Genomic DNA, 23,296 nt, shown 5'->3' with positions numbered 1-23,296 from the left:
GCTCCTTGAGGGTTATAAGTCGTGGGAAGTGAAGGAAAAATGTAATGCCCTGGAAAATAGGTCCCGAAGCGTCACACGGTGCTTGAGGCTATGAGTAGCCCCAAGCTAACCCTTTGAGCCATTTTCATTCAGTTCAACACAAATCAACGGGGTTTCCATAAATAACCCTCAAATATCAACAAAGTAATCATCATCCAAGAATAAAAGAATTTTAGAAAGATAATAAAATACGATTTATTAGTCAACTATCAATATCTATACTAGTCTGACAAGCCTCTAAGAAAATCAATAAAACCAGCGAGCCATTGAGACATGCCCCAACTGACTCATACACAGTTATCAAATGTAAATAATTCCGTGAAACCAACATTAGACATCATGTCCTTGTAACATGAGGACTCACCACAACAGAGGATGTAGAACAGCGTGCCCGAAGAATCACTGTCGAACCTGGAACTGAGCACCTGAACCTATATTTTGAGAAAATACAGCCGACATCCGAAGATGTGGGTCAGTACCATGGAAAGGAACCGAGTATATGGGGGTGTATGCAGTTGTATGAACATCATCATCATAAATATTTATAAGAAATATGCAGGATGTATGAAAGACTCACATAGCCCGAAGAAAATCATCATAATCATGAGAGGATGAAATAAGTACAATAACACATGTGAGTCATCATATAATTTGTCAATCACTTTCATTTCATCAAGAATATCAATTCTCATAATGTAAATATCATTTAAATCTTTCGAAAGAATAACTTTCACAATTCCACTTTCAAATCACTCCACCATTCACCATTGACACAAGGAAACACACACACTGGGAGATCCTATAACCGACATAAACCATGTGAGCTACATGGAGTCCAACGTACAACCCACGTTGGGGAGAGCCGTCCTATCCTTTCCATCGGAGTAGGACTATCGATATCAAATCCACACAAACTAGTGATCACTATATAAATCAGCCTCAGGGTCACTCCTACGGGGGCACGTAGTTCTAGGGAAGTAAGGTCTCTTTATACCTCCTACTCGGTGCTAAAGATTTCTCCCAGACTTAGCTCAGATCATTTCAAAGACAATCCACAACAAAAAAATTTCAGTAATATATAAATATACATCGGGAGCCATCATGCTTCCCATCTATCAAAATCAACCACGTTGTGGATTTCTTTCACACTCGAGTTCAAAACAACTCCATTAAGACCAAAAGGTCAAATCATTCAAATTATCTCAAATATTCAATATCAACGTGCTTATAACACACACTTTCTCAAAAAACACAATTTCCAATGGGGATTCACGACCCAAATATCAAAATCATGATAAATATTGTTCAAGATTCATGCTTGATATCTCCACACATGTAAATTCATCTTTCAAAATCATAAACATCAAGATTTCATAATAATCATCATAAGATATGGGTTCATGCTTCAAATTCGTAAAAATCAAATAAAAATCATGCCTTTGTAAAGAAAATTACTTTTGGGCACAAGAACGAAAGAGAGTTCTTGTTGAAAAACCCCACATACCTTGAATGATGAACTTTAGATCGATACTCATTTTTGAGATGTTAATCGTGCCTTTGAATGATGGTTCTTGGAGTTCTTGAACTAGGAACTTAGAATCTTGAATAAATTTGCAGAATTAATGGTGAACTTTGGAGGTTCTTGGAGTTCTTGAACTAGGAACTTGAAATCTTGAATAAATTTGCAGAATTAATGGTGAACTTTGGAGGTTTTTGAAGTTGGATGTAAGAGCTTAGGGTTTTCTTTTTGAGGGAATTTGATGAAACATAACATATAATACTTCTAATAGGCTTTAATATAGGGTTTGGACGGATTTTGGGTGAGGGGGAATGACCAAAACGCCCTTAAAAATAAAAAAAATTCTCAAATCTGTCCTTTGGTGGACTGTTTTGATAGTCTGAAGTAGATCAACCATAATGTTTTAGTTCGATATTCAAATTGGATCTGATTTCATTAGAAAGAGGACTCTCATATCTTTTCGTTGATATATAGTATCTCACCCAGATTATTACGTACGAGGAGTTATGATCATTTGAAGTTGACCCAAAAATTCACTTTTGGTAGGCGAAGTAGATCGACCATAACTTTTTGTTCCGATAGACAAATTGGATGAAACCAATTTTATTGGAAAGAGGACTCGCAGAGCTTTCCATTGATATATAGTATATCACCAAGATCATTATGTACAAGGAGTTATGATCATTTAAAGTTGAAGAAAAAATACGCCAGGCCTTAGTACTTTTTCCTGCACGTTTTACTGTTCACTACTATTCACGGTTCGATCGGAATGTTCATAAATCATCGCTCGGGTGTCTGTTTTGGATGATCCATATATCGTTGGAAAGATTATTCAATACTCTACACAATGGTGGTTCATAATATAAGACATTTCACACGAAAAATTTATAATTTATTCTAAAAGATAGAACCCAACACGTTTGCGCACAAAATTTCAACGAAAAATTTCTCGAGGTATTACAAAAAAAAAGAAGAATACCCTTACTAAAACATCCCTCAATTGTTGGAAAAAATAGCTAACGACATTCTGACAAGCCTTCAAGTTGGTGATAGGCCATCACGAACTGTCGTCACAAAAGGGTGAAATTTTGAGTTTCTGGTTAAGGTTGACGACATTAGTGATAGGCCATCACGGGCATGACGGCTTGTCACCAAATTTCATCACTGGGGGTGAAAATCTGCATAGGTTTGACAACATTGGTGATAGGCTAGCATGGACGTGACGGCTTGTCACAAAATGTCGTCACTGGTTTCCAGCCTGACATGCCGGAGTAAAATGGGCATAACTCCTTGCTCCAATATCGGATTTAGGAAAAATTAGTATCTTTGGAAAGATAATTCAAAGATATTTCATTGAATATATAGTAATACACCCATTTCATCATATAAAACAAGTTATGGTCGATTGAATTTGACCCAAGTTTTGATGCTCACTAAAACTTGAACGATAGGAAAGCTTTCAACTTGTACTTGAGTTAGGGGACCTCTATGATCTAAATTCATTCTCAAATATATTTCCACACTACAAAATTGATTAACAAACTAAATTTGCATAGGATTCAAGGCTTTTGAAAGTCTACGCATAGAAATGACGGATTTTCATCCTAGTCCGAAATGTGGGGTATTACATAAATGGTCAAACATAATTAGAAAACTTGATTAAGTTAATTATGGAATTGATTAATATTTTACAAATTTTCTAATCTTTTCAAAAATACGAATTAACCCACACCCCTCTCCTCCATATCAACCATCTCTCTTCCTTCTCTTTCGACAGTCTCTCAACTCTCTCCCAACCAGCAGTTCTATAAAATCTCTCCCTCCAAGATCTGGCAACAAATAGCTGGTCAAGTTTTTTATTGACTTTCAATCGTCAATCGATATAAAGAAATAGAGGAACTTGAGCCAACTTCTTCGGTGACAACAACTTTGAGTTCTTCGTCGTCCCATTTCTTCTTTCACAGGTAAAAAATTATGACTTGAGCTAACTTCTCTTCTAGATTGGTTATCAATTTTAATATTTCTTGCTTAAATTTGAAATGTGGACTAAATAAAATTCTAATTTCTAACATTTCTTCTCTACTCTTTTAGGTGTGAAATATAATTTTTTTTATTGTTATTATAGTTCTTGTTGTCGAACTGTTGATTCGATTTGTTGGTGATTTTTGGTCACCATTTATGTTCTTAGTGTGCGTGTGTTGTGTTGGTATTGCTGGGTTGATTTATTATTTTTCTTAGTAAAAATGGTGATGCAACAGATTAACCATTTGATGCAATAGATTAACCATCTAATGCAACAGGTTAACCATCTGGTGCAATAGATTAACAATTTGATTCAACAGATTAACAATCTGATCCAACAGATAAAACATCTGATATAACATATAAACACAACAAATCATTCATCTGTTGTAATAGATGACTCTTCTATTTGGAAGAAATCTAAATAATATTGATCCAACAGATAACTCATTTGGCAACAGATGAGTGATCTATTTCAACAAATGTATGGCTTTTTTATTGTTTTCAATAGATTACTTATCTGCTACAACATGTTTCTTATATGTTGCAACAAATATCCTACCTGGTGCAACAGATGAGTGATCTATATTTATTGTCTTCAATGGATTACTCATTCGCTATAACAAGTTGGTTATATATTGCAATAGATAACATTTCTGATGCAATATATGAGTGATCTATTTTTATTATTTCCAAAAAATTACTCATCCGCTGCAATAGATTGCTTAAATACTACAACAAATATCTTACCTGGTGCAACAGATGAGTGTTCTGTTGGAAAGAATAAAAATAGATCACCTATTTGTTGCATCAGGTAGGATATTTGTTGAAGCATATAACTAACCTGGTGCAACAAATGAGTAATCTGTTATAATTATTTCTAATGGATTACTCATTTGCTGAACAGGTTGGTCATTTGTTGAAACAAATGACATTTTTGGTGCAACAGATGAGTGATCTGTTTTTATTATTTCCAATAGATTACTCATCCACTACAACAGGTTGGTTATATATTGAAACAAATAACATTCTTGGTGAAACAGATGAGTGATCTATTTTTATTATTTCCAATGGATTACTCATCAGTTGCAATAGATAACCTTCTCGGTGTAACAGATGAGTGATCTATTTTTATTTTTTCCAACGGTTTACTTTTCCGTTGCAATAGGTCGGTTATATGTTGCAATATATAACTTAACTGGTGCAACAGATGTGTGGTCTATTAGAACTATTATTTTACTATTTGCATGTTAGATTTATTGTTATCCTTTTTTAACGATACATTAATCAATTATAATCTACTTTATGTTTCTATTAATTTAAGATAATATGGCTCCCAAAAGAAAAGAAACTGAATCAAGTCCAAGTAAAGGAACAAGTGAAGCAGCTAGGCTACATCCACCACTCTATGAACTTTCTTTACAAATGTTATCTTAATCAGGAGCAGAAGATAGTGAACACTGAGAGGAGGAATGTTTCAAAATAGATGATCCAAATGCTAATAGCCCTTCACTGAAGAGTTGGTCAAAACCTTCAGCATTGATCATTATCCTATGAGAATACAGTGCGATGGTGCCACAAATTTAACAGGTGATTTCGTGGTTAAGTCAGCCATGGGAAAATCTTTCAACGCCTTCAAAAAATACTTCGAGAATAAAAATTAGATTTTTATTTCAGAAAAAGTTGCTTTGGGCAATATCTTGATTTACCGAAGGACAACAATGCTTGTTTCTAAATGAAAATGGTATATGATCTTCTCAAGCGTAGGTTTATGTATGAAAACAAAGATAAGATGGATGAGGTGTGGATAAATTATTGTGGCATGCCTGTTTGTTTTAGTTGGAAGGAGTTTGCCATAGTTACTGGACTAAGATGTTATTGTCCTCCTCCTTCTCAAGTTATACCTACTCTAACTCTAAAAAAAAAACCCTCACACCCCAAAAAGGCAAAGGCAAGTCGAGTGATCGTAATGACCTGGTGTTCATTATTGGTCTAAGCTTCAAAAATAAAAAATTGATAGAAGAGTTGAAAGGTAAAAGACTTTCAAGGAAGCACAAACAATCATTGTGCTTGGTTTGGTTTGTACATAATATTCTTTGAGCGAGAGACGTTAACAACAACATAATCCTCGATTTAATAAATCTCTTCGACGATCTTAAGGCATTTAACAGCTATCTTTGGGGTTATGAAAGCTTTAAAATGACTGTCAAATGTTTTTTGACTCCGTTAACACCAAATACAGTCAACTTATATGGCTTTTCATGGGCTTTCATGGTAAGTATTTATTTTATTATGATATGTTTCATTTTTTTATTCAATAATGCTTTTGATTTATTGGCGTTATATTATAGGCTTGGGCATTTGAAGCCATTCCTTATTTGAGACAATAAGTGAACTACCAGGAAGAAGTTTCCTGTTCAAGAATCCTGAGATGGTTGTCGGCCAAAACTGATGAAAATATAAAATTTCTTGATCTTTTCAATCTCCTAAAGGAAGAAGTAAGTCTAATTTTAATCAAGCTTTTGTTTTAATTAATGATTATTTTAAATGATTTCATTATCATTCTAATAGATGTACTGATTTATTTTAGATTGTCCATTCGTGGCTTGTTCAAATCAATCGAGAGTTGAAGATGCCATTTTTTCTTACTTTACGGTCTGTGCAAACTTTATCAGACCCTAAGATCGTTGATAGAATAAAAATGGAATTGCTTTGAGCAACAACCATCATAAGAAAAATAATTTTGGAGGGTGATCTTGTTGTTGATGATGATGGTAGTGGTAGTGGTAGTGGTTCTACTGTTGGGGCTAGTGATGCTCCTCTTACAATTTTTGAAATAACAAGCTATTACGATTATGATCATACTGGTTATATAGATTTTGCCACTTCTAGCGAATGTTCTGCATGCAAATATCAAGACTATAGGGCAAAACATGATGAAGTGATTAATGCTATTAATGAACTAACTGCTTCTGTAAAGAAAATGACATCCAAGAGAGGGTGTCATTCCATCAAAGAGGATTTTATATCCATATACTCCACTAGAGATCAAGATGGCTAAGAGGAGAAGGAAAGATATTTCCAAGGCTTCATCAAGCATTAAAAAAAAGTAAAATTGCAACGCCTCTGTCTTTGTCTTGCACCATTGTTCAATGTACAAGGGACACAAGAGATGAGTATGAGCTGAAGGACTAAGGGTCACCCTCCACTGGAAAGGCCCTAATGAGATATGTGTCAACCCTCAATTGGCAGGTTAACATCTCAACCTACGCTGGCTATGTAGTTCTAGAGTGCAAGGACTGCTACTAAAGGTCACACCCTCAACTGACAGGTGAGCCCCCATCCCTGGGTTCACTCAGTGCTAAATCCTACTCCCAACTTAACCAACTCAAAATAATGAACTATTCTAAATTTAACTGATTATGATAACTGACTGAACTGATAATGCTCATAACATGTCTGAAACTATTCTGAAGAGACTGAAACTAAGTAAATAACTATATTTTTGGGTATTCATAACCCCAGGACTCGATGGCAATAATAGAAAAATAGTACTAAAACTTTAAGGACATAATATGAAAAATTCATTAAAAGTTCATTCTTGTAGGCATTTCATCAAACACTTGATGTTCATAGTTTAAGCTAAGCATGGGAATAGTTTAAAGCTTGTAGAAATAACATGATTTCAATATCATGGTCACTAATTATGATCCAAATCATCGAATAATATTATTCAAACGTGTGGAGTTTAATAACAACAACAATTTCATGTAAATGTGGTATAGAATCACAATTCATGGAGGTTCATAGTCAAAATCATAATAACTTGTAAAAATCATAACTTTGAATTTAAAATTGGATACTTGGACTCCGTGGGTGGAATGGACCCATGGATTAACATTTAACATATCTGGGTTGATGAATTTATGAGAGTTCTTGGGGTTTTTCTTGAGATTTGATCTTGAATCTTGAAGGCTAAGGTTTTGTTCTTAAGACATGATTAGTTTCTTAGAGAGGAATTATGAGCAATGGGGAACATAATACTCCTTTTAGGGTTGTAATTACGTGTTTAGGATGGATTTAAGGCTATGGGAAAAGACCAAACAGTCCCTGGGAATTAAATCGCAAAACTGGAAAAATCCTAATTTTTGGCTCCGGTGCGACGCGGTGCTTATCACATCGGGCCACTGGAAGAGGACAATCTCTATTTTGCCTAGCGACGAGACACGGTGCTATTGCATTACGCCACTAGAAACATACAATTTCGAACTTGTACCTTGGCGAGATGCGGTGATCCACTAAACATGAAGTTACCTCTTGGCGTGATGCGGTGTTATCGTGATTTTCCACTGGAAAAGGACGACCTTGATTTTGGCCATCTCTGCGACGCAGCCTTATCGCAATGGGCCACTGCCTTTCACTAAAAGTGCCATAACCTCTCACTTAAGTATCGGATTCTGGAAAAATTAGTATCGTTGGAAAGCTAATTCAATTTCCTACAACTTGGTGGGTCTTGAGCTGGAAAATTCTCAGTAGAAAAAAAGATATGCTTGTTTGAAGTTGGCTAAAGCAATATTCTTCTTATGAACTCAATCGATAAGGAATATTTTGATTCATCTAATAGCTGGGAGTTATTTGAGGCCTTAATATACATCAAAATCACTCATAAAACTACCTAATAGTTATAATGTCCTTTGCATGAGCTTGAAACATAGTTCTAATATTGGTTTGGATTTTTGGGGTATTATAATAGGATTATCTGGACAAGGCATAAAAGCATGACTTATACTCTACTACAGTCATGTAGCCCTGCTTCAAGTGGTCAAACTCATCACATATATAATTTCTTAGACTGTGAGGCACGATATAATACCCCAAAAAATCCAAAACCAATATTAGCGCCATGTTTCAATCTCATGCATAGTACATCATGATTATTTTATAGTTTTATGTGTAATTTAGATGTATATTAAGGCTTCAAATAACTCCCAGCTATCTGACGGATCAAAACAGTCCTTAACGATTGAATTCTTGGAAAGGATATTGCCATAGTCAACTTAAAATGATCATATCTCTTGTTATACTATGAATTTTTGAGCTAATGGCCCACCAAAAGATAGATAATTGAATTATCTTTCCAAATATACCAATTTTTCCAAAATCCAAAATCGGAGCAAAAGGTTATACCCATTTTCACTTCGGCATGTCCGCCTGGCAAATGAGTGACGACATAAGCTGACGACTTATCATAAGTCTAACGGCTTATTAGTCCATGTCATCAGGCTTAGACAAAAGCCCAAAAATTCCAGCTCCTAGGTGACGACCTGGGCTGATGGGCTATCACAGATCTGACGGCTTATCAGCCTTGGTCGTCAACTGATAGTTTCAGCAACTGGGAAGTAATTTTGTAGGGCTATTTTGGTCTTTTTACCTCACCCTAAACCTTACCCCTATGATCTAAAACACCAAAAACACATATTTAGGTATTGGTATTTAGTTTCAAAAGCTCTTAACCCTCTTTGTTCCCAAGAACAAACTTAGGGTTTCTTCTCAATTAACTTCAAGATCCCATCACACTCTCCACAAGATATTCAAGAATTAAGATTCCCAATCCAAGAAAATTCAAGAAAGGTCAATTTGCTTTTAAGATTCAATCCCTAAGATATGCGTAGTGTTCATCCATGGATTCCTTTCATCCATGGAGTCCAAGAATCAAGTTTTAAATAATAAATTATGATTTTTTTGTTATGGTGTGACCATGTTCATGTTGATGGTTGTTATTAGAGTTTCAAGATGGTATCTTAATGTATTTTCAGGAAGTAGGTAAGCATCTTAGTTGAAATCCATGAGTTTGGGTGGCTCAAGATTGTTAAATTGATGAATACACCTATGCCACAAAGTGTGCATGTAAGATGTTTGATAAAATGCCTAAAAGACTAGAAGTCATGTATTATAGTGGAATTGTGACCTAAATGACAAATGCATGCTAGACCCTTATGAAAATAATGACTTCTATGATATTATTATGCAACATGATTGTTGATGGAATGTTCATGAAACTAGATTGATGGACTTATGGCATGCTGTTATGTGCATTCCCTTCCATGTATAAGACTTTGAGAACTATGTGTAGTATGAAATCCCCAACTTATGGTATTTTGAATTATGAATATTGGTCATTTGTTCAAGAAGAGCAAGTCATGTTTTGTCAGTTTCCTTCCATCGAGTCCTGGGATACTTGTACCTGACAATTTAGTTGTGTGCCTAAAGCCATGTCATGTTTCACGATACTCTCAGTCAATCCATGATCCATAGAATTCAGTCAACCATGTAACTCAGGAAATCTCATAAATCTCAGTAGTTCAGTAATCTCAGTGATTTCAGTATTCCAAGTAAAATCTTAGTAACTACAGTACTCTCAGTCAGTCCTCAGACATCAGTACATTCCGCCAGTCAACGAAACTCAGTAAACTCAGTTTAGCTCTGCTAAACAATACCACTAGTATCAGTTCAAATAATCAGTTCAGTTCAGTTAATTAGTTCAGCTCAATTAATCAGTTCAGTGTCTTTCAGATAGGTGTAGGATTCAGCACTGAGCAAGCCTAGGGATGGGGACTCACCCGCTAGATAGGACTGAGATCCCTAGAAGCAATCCTTAAGTTCCAGAACTACATAACCAGCGTAGGTACGAGATGTCACCCGTTAGATAGGAATGACATACTCAGGGATCGCCCATTAGTATATTTAAATATAAAGGACTGAACCCAGGGGTTACCAGCTAGATTAGGACTGACTCCACAATAGTTGTCTTTACCAGTGACACGACACTAACACCCTTCCAACTGGGGTTACAGGTTGGACCCCAGACTAACTAGAAAGGGGCGTGTCGGTTAGATGAATACATCCCACAGTTTCAGTTACTGAATCAGGACTGTCAGATACAGTCAATCCTTATCATTATCAATAGACTCTGGGATCACCCACTAGATAGGACTGATCTCAACTATGGTCAATCAGTATCAGTATCATTAAATTTAAAGATCACCCGCTAGGTAAAACTGATCTCAGACTAAGTCAAATCATCTTTATTATTATTATAATTAGAGATCACCCACTAGATAGGACTGATCTCATATTCAGTTACTCCATACAGAACAAAACTCAGATAGTTCTATCAGAACTTAGACTGTCAGATATAGTCGCTTAGTATCAGTTACATCGGTTATGCCAATCATCACATCATATCAGTTATATCAGTCATCATAACTCATATTATCATTATTTAATTTCAGGACTGTTAGACACAGTCAATCAGACCAGTTCTTCATAATTCGAACTGTCAGAAATAGTCATTCATCTATTCAGTAATACAGTATCAGTTCCTCACTTAGTAGTGACTTACATATTAATATCAGTGAACTCAGTCATTCAGTATCTCAGTATCATTACACTCATGTTGTTAGCATTCAGACTCAGTAGTCAATATCACCACGAGTTCAGTTATAGTTACTTATGCATGTATGTATTCTCACGTTCATATCAGTCAGCATTGTTCATGCATATAAACCCTTTGTATTTAGCCTACCTCACTCGTATGCTCAGTACATTCAGTCGTACTGATGCATTCGTGCTATTTAGAGTTAGCAATGAGTCCTCATTCTTTGAGGACACGATTACTACTTTATTACTCCAGTATTTTAGTTTGTCTTTCAGTAGTCGGGATTTAGTTGGAGACATGTTCCTTCCACTCCTTACTTTAGATAGTTATAGGCTCTCAGACTAGATTACAAACTAGATTCAGATTTCAGTATTTTAGTTTTATTTTGATATTATTATACCACTTTATTCAGATATTGTTATTATTCAAATTATGTTCAGTATTGAACCTTATGGCCTTTCAGTTCATGTTTCCGCATTTATTGTCATATATTATGCAGTGTACAGGTACATATATAAGTCATGGGTTAGCTTGTGGTCCTTCAGGGTTATGAGCACCATGTAGCATTTCGATTTAGAAAATCAAGGCGTTACACACGAACCTCTCTAAAATGGCATCGACAAATAGATCCCAAGTCATATTGGGAGAATCAAGAGGTCTGTAACTAACCAGTAACCTCCACCAATCCCTAGCATTATCTTTCAACTGATAGGTAACATAAACAACTCTACCCGAGTCCAATGAACCCAAATTATGGAACTTCTCTCGACAATCAATCAGGAACTCATAAGCATCCTCGTCCATAATACATTGAATCTAGAAGGACCCAAACGAGTAAACCTTACAAACATCTTTTAATCCTCAGAAGACATAACAGTACTCACAGCAAGAGGAAACATATGAATCTAACAGCTTGAGATCCCATTTGAGGAGGTAACATAGATAAAGGATGAACTCCTGATCTCAAAACACTATGCTCAGATGTCCGTGCTGAAATAAGAATAGGACTCAGGGTGAGGAGTACCCAAAATAGAAGTAGGTACAATAGAAGGATCCACACTATAAATTGGAGGAACACTCAGTATAACCAAAGGAGAACCCTTTAAATGAGTCAACAAATGTACCAATAACCCCTCCAAAACTAGGCAAACTCTAAGGAGCTGGAGTAGAACCCACAACTCCAACTTGATCAACACAAGGCTTAAGGGAGTGTCCCCTAGCACTTCTCTTAGACGGGGCTAATCCACATGCCCGTCCACTCCTTCGAGTTCGTCCATGACTCGAGGCTCTCTCTCTGGGAGAAGGCTCCATATCTCTGACCTTGCGAGACCTAGTAAACACTACATGTACAGAAGAAATGAAACATAACTTAGAACACAATGTACAAAAGAAATTTGCACGATAAGAAATAAAATAAGGGAAATTTTCTAAAGACATCATATAGCCTCTCAAAGATAGATAAAGATGTCTATGTACTGATCCACGAGACTCTATTAAACATCCCATTCTTACACCATTGAGACCAATGAAAACCTGACTTCTATGATACCAATATGGCATGACCCAAAATCCAAGAGTCATGATGGCACTCATCGCGACAAACCTTGACGAGTAAGCCTATCACCCAAACTAATACACAAAGGAAAAAGATAAAATACCCCCAGGTAAGGCTTCTATAATGAAGCTGAACCAGATAAGTATAATAAATATGAAAAGAATATAATCAATAATGCAGTCATAACTCCTAAACCTGATGTCAACAGTATAAGAACATATCTAGTACAACTAAAATACAAGTGAAATGCATAAAGTATCCAAAATACAAGAGGAACTCTGTCTCTAATATGAAATTAAAGACATAGTCTATAAGAAAGGTAGTAGAATTCATCCAGACGTCTGAAAGTCAACCACTACCTTGAAAGTACCAGATATCACCTAAATCGACCAAGCTTGGGTGCACTCTAACTAGGACATGCACTGAAAGGGCGCAGTAGGCGTGAGTACCATCCACTTGTACTCAGTAAGTATCATAGGCTGAACGAGCAAAGTAGAAAATAAAATATAAATATACACTAAAGGGCACGTCACCTTCAATCAGAAAATATCTCTCAATGGTAGCCTATACCACTTGCACTAGCAATTCTAGTATACATATCACATATATTGTAACAACACAACCAAGTAGAGCACAAATATACATAATATCACACACGCTTAGTGACAAGGAAGAACATGTATATAAAAGATAGTAAAGTACAATTAGTGGAAAATAAAACACATAAAGATATAGCAATTCAATCACAATATGAAAACAATAAAGAAAATGACTTGTATAATAATAGGATAATGATGATGCATGAGGTCCTCACACAACCTCCGTATTCACCCAAAAAGGCAATCCTCCCGACATGGGACCCATGGGGGGTTCATCAAACCATATACAATCCATAATCCATATCCATATCTCCTTTCTGACATATCTCTCGTGAAGGATTTTATAAGGTGTTGCAATATCTCCTCTTCGGCATATCCCTCAAAGAGGGTTTTATAAAAGGTAATGCTAGTGTTTATCAGGTGTTGCCATAGTGTTACTATTTATTTCATGAATGAGTATGATATGAAGATGTAATGATCCACAACCAACCACAATGATATATTTCCACAACCAACCATAATGTTACATTTCCATAACCATATGAGCAAATATCCACTCATTGTTTCTGCCCAACAATGAATTTCCACATGTTTCATATGCCAATAAGTATGAATATATCACAATATATCATCGGTACCACAAAAAGGCATTTTCAACAACACAATACAATTACTCACATGTATTTTACGCTATCAACATCCAATAGAACCCAACATGGTCGTACATATCGCATAATATTTCAATTTTAACAATTATATCACATATAGACCCACACACGGGCACAATACACAAATAGCCATTTATCATTATTAGTTTCCACCCTTAACATGCATTTTGTACCAATATTTACTACCCAACCCAGTCTAAAAGAGTTAAAGCCATAACCTACCTCAAAAATCGGAATCGATCTACAATACTTCAACCACAAAGCCCTACTTGTCACGAACAGTCCCAAAATCAACTGAAACTAATAAAGATATAGTCAATGGGTCAAAATAAGGCTAACAATACCCATATTACCCACTTTTGGTTTGGGGTCAAAACAGACCCTCGAAATAGGTTTTTGAAAAAAAGGGGCAAAATCATAACTTTACTTCAAAAATGGTTTCCAATACCTTTAGGAATCTACAACTGAAAACTCAAGTCAAAGCGAGTAAAAAAATGAGGTTCAAATAAAAGAAAAATTATTTTTGAGCTTTACGGGGTAAAACTTTTGAAATCCATTTTAAAGTGAAGAATCAAAGTTGTTTTGAAGATGAAATCAGGAAAAAACTAATAATTATAGGATTAAGAACATTATTCAAGTGAAAAGGTTTAGAATTTGGGGCTAAATCAAGTACTAAGATTTTGGGATTTTTGAAAAATTAATCAAGAAATTCGATAAAGAAAAGGATGAATTCTCACTTTAAATTTGTAAGAGAATCAAGAAATATATATTAATCTAGCTTCCCAAGCACCCACAAGCTTCACTTTTAAGCTCTCACACTATTTTAGAATTTAACTCTCCACATGCAAGATGAAAAACGAGCAAAAATCGAACAATTTATACTCATACCAGGTTACCAGGTGCATAAGGCATAAAACGCATTCCTCAAATGAGTTTTACTCTTTGTGATCTGGTTTGTACCAGCAACCTGGTGCACTAGATTTTATAAGTCCAAAACGGACTGCGATGGGGTGCCCGAGCCTTGTTCAAAATCTGATATATGCAAAAGAACTATGTAACCAAACTAAATTCGATGCTCTAGACTCAATGGCTATATCAGAATTTCAAAAAACCATTGTTTTCACAAAGTCAACTCTCGAAACTAAAAATCACAATTTTCCAAATCGAAGGTCTAAGTGAGATTTAAAGCCATAAAACCACACCAATCATGTTACCACCCTAAAATCAATATTCTGGATTTGTTGGCACAGTCTGTTAAACCATCCATTGTATGAATTAAAAGATAACCACAAAATTCCAAAATAAGGCTCTCGAAGCTACCAAAAGCCACAATATTGCATAAATGGTACCAAAATGCACAAGATCCATGTCAATTACCCCCACACCCCAAAAATATCATAATACAACTATGGAGAAAGGTAAAATAGTCACACACGTAAAATTATAAATTTCACATAGTTCAACAAATTTCAAATTGTTACAAAAATATTATAAAACTTGCATATTACAAGGTCACAATGAGAAAGAGTGTTTTGTGATCCACCTAAAAGTGCTTCCAAAGGAAGAGGAAGAAGGTGACAACAAACATCATGACAAGGAGGAAAAAAAAGGTGGGAAAGCGGCTAAAAATCAACAAAAAGAGGGTGCAACAAAAATGTAGGTTGACAACGGAAAAGGTGTACTAGGAGAAAAAAGGGAGTTTAAATAGCAAAGAAAGAAGAATACATACAGAAGGGGAAGACAAAATCATAGGGGGAGGTATGAATGAAATCCCAAAATTTCTACAAAAAATAATGATGTTATAGTGGACAATAAATTTGGAGCACTATAAGAGGAGAAGTCAACATCTAAATAAGATAAAGCAGAAAATAAGAACGAGAAAAATGAAGATACAGTAGAGAATAAACAGATCAATGAGGGGACCAATAAGAATCAGGTAGATCAATTTAAGGAGAAGATGGAGCATATAAGGGAATCTATTGATTAGGGCAAACAACATAATATACATAGTTCTGCTCAAATTAAAAAACTCAGAAGGGATCAGTTAAGGAGGCAGGTAAATTAGTTAAGGAGACTGATGTATCAACAAAGAATTATAACTAGAAAACTAAGTAAATCAATGTATCCATGGGTTAAAATAGAAAATGGAGAGCAGCCCACTATGGCGAGCATTTTGAAGAATTATAATCCTAAGTTGCATGCAACTATTGCTTTTTTGCATTAGGGATGATAAAGGGGACCTAATATATGATAAAGCCAAGGGTATAGGGGAGATAACTAATATGGTGGCTGAGGCATTAGCTATCAGGGAAGCTTTGACATACTGCCAAGCTCTGGGTGACTATTGAAACTAATTAACTCATTCTGAAGAGAATGATAGAAAACCAGTGGAAGGTGCCTTGGGAAGTGATAGAGAGTGTTGAAGATATAAGTTGCATGCTACAAACAGTACTAGGGAAAGTAACTCACATATTAAGGAGGGGAATACAGTAGCTGATGCACTTGCAAATAATGTAATTGAACAACAAGAAATAAAGTTGTACAAAAGTTTCAAAGATCTACCACAACAATAAGCAGATCCATCAACATGGAAAAACATCAGAGTCCTAATTTAAGGATTAAGAAACGAATGATCAACAAGCAATAATGCAATGTAATAATTCAAGGAAGATAAGAAAGCAAACATTCAACATTAAAGATAATCGCAAATGGGATCCCAATATTTACAAATTCAAGGGAATGTGAGGAAATAACATGCACAAATCTTTTAATGTTAGTCTAGACAGAGACAAAAATGATGTGCTAAACCTAGCTATCCAAAAACTCACCAAAAAGAAGGGTGTTTTGAGCCTCCCACTAAAGCACTTTAGCTTTGACAAATTTCTTGAGGAGTTGTTTGATAGACCATCAGAATCTGAAAAACACAAGGAAAATGAGAAGGATAAAGTAAGACGATAAAAGGAAAACTAAAGTCAAGAAGGTGAAGAACTTACAACATTGGTCAAATCAGAGTGCTGGCATGATACAACAGTCCCATGAGAATAAACGTCGGCTACCTAAGATATTGGTGTGGTTAAAAAGATGGAGATGACTCAGAGGAGGCATGAAATGAAGGGACAGGTACAACTCAAAGAAAACATTACTCAGGGAAGGCGGTGGAGTAAGCTGACGAGTACTGAATACTCTTGGACAAAGGATAGATATTTTAGGTGGGATAGGAAACCTTTCAACTTTCATGTAATGGATCGAGTGTTGGGCCCATGTCCATGTCAATGTACAGAATTTTTGTTAGGCTTTTGGGTCTATTTTTATTACTAAAATGGTCCGGCTAGGACACAAAATTTAATTTTAAAAAGAAACCTCTAAGTTGGTGGTTGGTCATAAGAATTTCAAATACAATTTCAGTTAAAATAAGTAAAATTTATTTTCAGTTTTTTCAGTCTTACTTTTCTCACAATAATTCAAAAATAACTTCAATTTATATTAATGATCGGACACAACTCCAACTTCAACTACAAATCAAACGAACATATGAGAAGATAGGAAAATATTTTCCTCCGTACAAAGCACACACTAATTGTTAATACTTCTTCCATTTCAAAAAGAATAATCTACTTTTCTTTCAGTCCATTTAAAAAAGAATGGACCTTTCCTATTTTGACAACACTTTGATTCCAACTTGCCACATGACATGTTTAAACCACGACATTAAATGATATTTTGGTACATTTAAAAATAATTTATATTTAAGACCTCAAAATTCAAAATTATTCTTTAATTTTTTAAACTCCATGCAAAGTCAAAATAAGTTATTCTTTTTTAAATGCAGAAAATGATAAATATAAGAGAATATTATTTTTTTTCCGTGAAACATGACACTTGCCTTTACTTATTAGTCAATTTAGAAAAAGAATACCCCTTCGTCTCATTTTATAATTTGAAACTTTATACTAAATGATATAGCTTCATAATTTAAAATTATCATGGCATATGAAAATAAAATATTTTAAACTTTCAAAAGGAAATATTCATATTCTGAAAGAAGCGAAATGATTTTAATTACAGAAGTACCATTTATGTAGTTGGGGTCAAGATGCTCTCAAAGTGACGTGCATAGTAAAGTTCTAATATAGACGTGAAAATTTGATGAATCTAATTAATATTTAAATACTTAATTAGCCTTTGACGTTGTCACATAAATAAGAGAAGATTACTTAAAATGACAAACATTTCTCACCTTAGATTGGGGAGAAATGATTTTAGTAGACAAAATGATTCATATTTATCAAGTAATATCTACAAGTTTTCAATTTAAGAAGACAAAAGAGAGTTACCCCTCCAAATACGATACTTTTTTTTTTTTTTTAACTTCGTGGTGGTTCTTGCCTTTCGAAACAACTTCAAAATGAATGTATACATGAAACACCAATTATTCTAATTGCATGTTAAATTCATTTAATTTTATACTTTTACCATGCTTTCTTACTTTATTTCTCTCTCTACTCCATTCTTCTCATCCCATTAACCTATTTCTTTGCATTTTGCCATTGACTAATCGCTTAAAAGCTTCCAACCTCCTACTTTTTTTTAGGTAACTAACTTATTTTCATTAATCACCATGGAACATTACAAAGCAAGTTGACAACCTCTATTAGCTTAATCCCACAAATCCAGTGAGTAACACCTAACAGCCCAAAGATCTTCTGACTATGAGCTATATCATAACAAGCAAGTTTGAATAAAGGCTCTGGTATTAGCAGGAGCCCTTAATTACAAGCAAAAGCAACAGTCCTATTAATTCTATCGCTTTCAGTTAACTTATTCTCAAAGACTCTTTGATTTCTTTCACTCCAAATAGCATGCACCACCTCAGTATAAACCATTGTAAGGATTTAAGCTCTTGCAATCCTTCATTCAGGACTTTTGATTGCCCAATGAATTTGATGTTGCCATATTGCTCCAATATCATTCAACTGCTGCATCCAAGTAAATATATTACCCCATAGCTTCCTAGTGAATAAATATTGTACAAATGGTCCCTAGTTTCATATTCTTGCTGGCACAATACACATTTAGGCTCTGCATTAATACCCCACTTTGTCAACCTGTCCTTGGTGAGATGTTTATCCTGAATTTGCAGCCACATAGTGAAAACAAATTTTGGCCGAGCTAGATTGCTTAACATTAGACACTTCCATGGAATCCTGAGTCTTTATCCTAATAGCCTCAAGTAAATCTTCCTAGTCAACTTCTTCTACAATAGTATATGTTACTGGTGATTGTCCCAAAATTTTCTAGCTTCCATAATCTTTTTACTCATCCAACAAGCCTGTTTAGGGATAGCCGTAAGTTGTACATTCTGATTCTTTATATAGAACATGTGTATCCATTTAATCCACATTTTATCTTGTTTGTGAGTGAGGTCCCAATAAGCACCAGCAAGAGCAGCCTGGTTCCAAAGATGCAGATTAATAATGTTCAAACCCCCTACTGACTTAGGGGTGCAAACCTTCTCCCAAGAAACCAAAGCTATTTTAGTAATATTATTAGACCCTAGTCACACATAGCTCGTGCAATATGACTTAATCAGATTCACTACCTTACTAGGCATTTGAAACATCTAAGCCCAGTAATACTGAACTCCAAATAAAATTCTGTATAAGATGTAACCTTCCTGCATGAAATTTTTTTTACAGTCCAAAATGAGATTCTCTTAACAATCTTCCCAACTAAGGATTGTCATTACATTATAGTAAGTTTCTTTGTTGATAGGGGCATATCCAGGTACTTAAAAGGAAGCTCACCAGTAGTATAACCAAGGTATGTCATTATAGCATCCTTTTATGTTGGCTTGACAATTCCAAAATAAACAAAACTCTTCTCTAAAGTAGCTTTAAGCCCAGAAGCAAGGGAGAATTGAGTAAAACAGTCATTTAAGGTTGCAATAGACATCAAATCTCCTCTAGAAAACATCAAAGATCATCAACAGAAATTAAGTGTGTGATGTTTAATTTACTACATGTAGGTGAAATTTGAAGTTTTTATTTAGACGCAAACCATTAAGACTCCTACTCAAATACTCCATGTCTATAGCAAATAGGAATAGAGACATAAGATCCACTTGTCCTAGCCCCCTAGCCGCATCAAATGGTTCCATATGCTCACCATTAATTACCATTAAATAGTTGATGGTTTGAATACATTCTATGACCCAGTTAATAAATTTACTAGGGAATTGTATTTCCTCCATAACCTGCCTTAAGTACACCCATTCAACACTATCATATACTCTTTGAAGATCATCTTTAAGCATGAATCTTGGAGATATATGCTTCCTACCATAAGTCTGTACTAACTCATGAGCCATTATGATACTATCTGCTATCTTTCACCTCGATATAAATCCTGCTTGAGCATCATTCACAACACAAGGTATCACCTTTTGCAATCTTATTGCTAATACCTTAGAAATAAGTTATAGAGCACAGAGCAACATGAAATTGGCCTATATTCTTTTATAGTGATAGGCTGCACAGATTTAGGTACAAGAGCAATTGCATTGCAATTAATCGGTCTGTACATAATTCTTGTCTCAAAAGAATTTTTTACAGCTTCGATGACATCGTCTTGAATAAAAGGCCAAGCTTTGGTAAAAAACTTTGCATTATATCTATCAACACCAGGTGCTTTATCAGCACCTATAGATTTAAGGTCCGCTATGATTTCTTCTATTGTTACTGGCGCACATAGTTTCACTTGCTGGTCAAGATTCAGTATAGTGCCATTTTTCATGATAAGTCTGTTAATTGCAAGCAAATATTCAGCAACAGTACCCATCAAACTCTTATAAAATTGTCTGATTTCATTTGTAATGTCTCTAGTATCCCCAGTTTATCACCTTCTAGAGAAGTTAGCTCTATAATGTACTTCCTTTGAGTCCTTTCTTTCATAATTGTAGTGAAGTACTTGGTATTTGTGTCCCTAAGCTTAACCCAATCAACTCTAACTTTCTGCTTTCTTCGGAGGTAGCCATATGGACTGGGTACATCTTACCCTCCCTAGACCCTACTTTGTGGGAACACAGTGGGTTTGTTGTTATAACTCTACCTTTCTGCTTCATTACACTTTCCTCCATGAATATTTATTCTTCTAGATTTATTTGAGTTTCCTTCTTCTCAATCAATATGTTAGAAATTGTAGGCATACTTTCTTTTATTTGCACTTGTATGATTTTAGTTCACCTTTACACAAGACAATCTTCTGAGTTATATTGTGAAATTCTTCATTATTTAATTTCCTGACCTCGGTCTTGAGATTCTGTAAATTTTGTCATATTTGTTTCATAGTACCTCCTGCTTTAATCTTCTTCTAGCCAACTTCTACCAGAGATAAGAAATCACTATGATTTGCCCACAGATTAAAGAACTTAAATGGTACATTGACTCTTCAGGTTATAGGCATAATTGTGAGTAACATGGGAGCATGGTCTGATACATTTGGCAGCCCATGTTAAGTGGACACATAACCCCATTTTGCCATCCATTCTTCATTACCAAACATTCTATCAATCCGACTATAAATTCCTCCTTTATTATCTTGCTTATTCGACCATATATAATACTCACCTTTCTAACGTAATTCTATAAGAGTGGACTCTTAAACACAATCATTAAAATCTTTAATCTCTGCATATGTGACAGGGTTCTCAAAAATCCTATCCTGAGAGTTCAGCACAACACTAAAATCCCCTCCCAAGATCTAAGGGATGGAAGTTCCTATGGCTATTAACTTTAGATCATCCCATTAGCTGTTCCTTTGCTCCAGTGTGTTGTATCCATATATAAATGTAAAGGCGCACTCTATCTCATCTAGTCTATTTCTAAGCTGACAGTGAAGGTATTGAACTTCAACTCTGAGTAATATAACCTTCAAGAATTAGGGATCCCACAACACCCAAATTCTTCCATTCTCAGCATGGGAGTAATTATTAAAATTCATCCAACTTGGATCACTATGTTTCATAATCACTCCAACTTTAGCTTGCTTGACTTTTGTTTCCACTAACCCTGCCAATTGTACATAATGAGATTTCAGAAACTACTTCAACTCCTTTTACTTATATCATTTATTAGCCCCCTTACATTCTATATCACCCAATTCATAGCAAGTTTATAGCCCCACCTTTATCAGTTAGTAAATTATCCATATAGTTTGAAATGCACTGAAGTTATTCCTACTAGGTGTGGGTTGCAAAGGTGGAGAATCCACCCTACTTGGCTCTGCATATTGTATCTTGGCTTTCTCTTTTATAGCAGTAACCTTTTGTTCCTTATTTAGTACAAGAGCTTGTCCTGTTGTTTCTTCTAACCTACAGATAGTAGCTGCTTAGGCTCCTTTTGCCTTTTTGTCATTGTATTCTCATACTTAGATGGACCAGCTTCATGATTCTTCTCTCACCATTTATGCACCAACTTTACTGGCTTTCTCTTTGGCACCTCAAATTTAGGCTCCTCACTCACATGAACAGGTTTATTCTTTTTCATATCAGGCTCCTCACTTTTGTGACCAGCTTTGAGCCATTTTCTACAGTACTCTGGCTTTCACTCAAACTAAATAGATTGTTGAAAATATCTCCCTAGTGGATCTATAATAGTAACATACTCTGGAAATAGTTTGGTCACATTAACTTCAATCAAAATAGTTGCATAGGATATCCGAGACTGGTGTTTTGTACATTTATCAGCATAGATAGGCTGTCCTATTGCACTAACAATACGGCTCAAAGAATCACAACCCTAATAATTCATTGGGAGGTTAGGGAAGCATACCTGTAATGGAATCTCCATTAAGAATTCCTAGTTAAAATCAAACTCAGTTGTCCATTGTTTCAAGATAATTGGCCTATTCCCTATAGTATGAGGTCCAACATGCAACACTACTTGTAAATCCTCCGTACTTTGAAATTTAATCGCATAATAACCATCCTCATGTAAGAATATATCAGACATCTCAATGTTAGTTCATGTTTTCTCCAAATTTTTTCATATAGATTTAGCCCAATGTATCCCCCATTACATATACTATTAGAGCACATGGTCACTTAGCATTTTCCTTTTCAACCTCTAATTTATCCAATTGGACCATAGTTTGTCCATTAATTATGGCAGGTGGAACATAATTCATAGATATACCATGGGAGGCTATATGATTCTTCTCAAATAGGATAGACCACTTGGTAGGCTTTTCCTGGGCATCTTCAATTTCCTTCGTTAGCTGTTGTTGCAGGGTTGGGATAGCCCAATTTTTTGTCACTGAGCTAGAACCCTATTCCATTAAATTAGGCTCGTCTATGACACTAACCACCCCTTAAGATCTCGGGGTTAGGGATCTCACACTTCTAGATGTCCTCTGATCACCAAGGATCCTTGGACTAGCACCTGCCGATGTATGCATCGC

At 35.3% G+C, this 23,296-nt stretch overlaps 1 long non-coding RNA gene across 3 annotated transcripts; it reads right to left on the bottom strand.

The window, feature by feature from the left end:
* Positions 1 to 428: 428 nt before the first annotated feature.
* Positions 429 to 22,661, bottom strand: LOC107854424. 3 transcript variants are annotated; one of them, XR_001670026.2, is made up of 4 exons: positions 16,834 to 22,661; positions 16,669 to 16,754; positions 12,933 to 12,995; positions 11,758 to 12,358 (listed from the first exon to the last, which is right to left on the bottom strand). It is a non-coding gene; the product is annotated as an uncharacterized LOC107854424 (long non-coding RNA). The 3 variants fall into 3 exon arrangements; XR_007053516.1 differs by lacking the exons at positions 11,758 to 12,358; positions 12,933 to 12,995 and adding an exon at positions 429 to 470; XR_001670027.2 differs by lacking the exon at positions 12,933 to 12,995.
* Between the last annotated feature and the right edge of the window lie 635 nt (positions 22,662 to 23,296).

Source organism: Capsicum annuum, chromosome 3, assembly GCF_002878395.1.
Source record: "Capsicum annuum cultivar UCD-10X-F1 chromosome 3, UCD10Xv1.1, whole genome shotgun sequence".
In the NCBI taxonomy this organism is placed as follows: Eukaryota; Viridiplantae; Streptophyta; class Magnoliopsida; order Solanales; family Solanaceae; genus Capsicum; species Capsicum annuum.
This window is presented reverse-complemented; position numbering and strand designations above follow the sequence as displayed.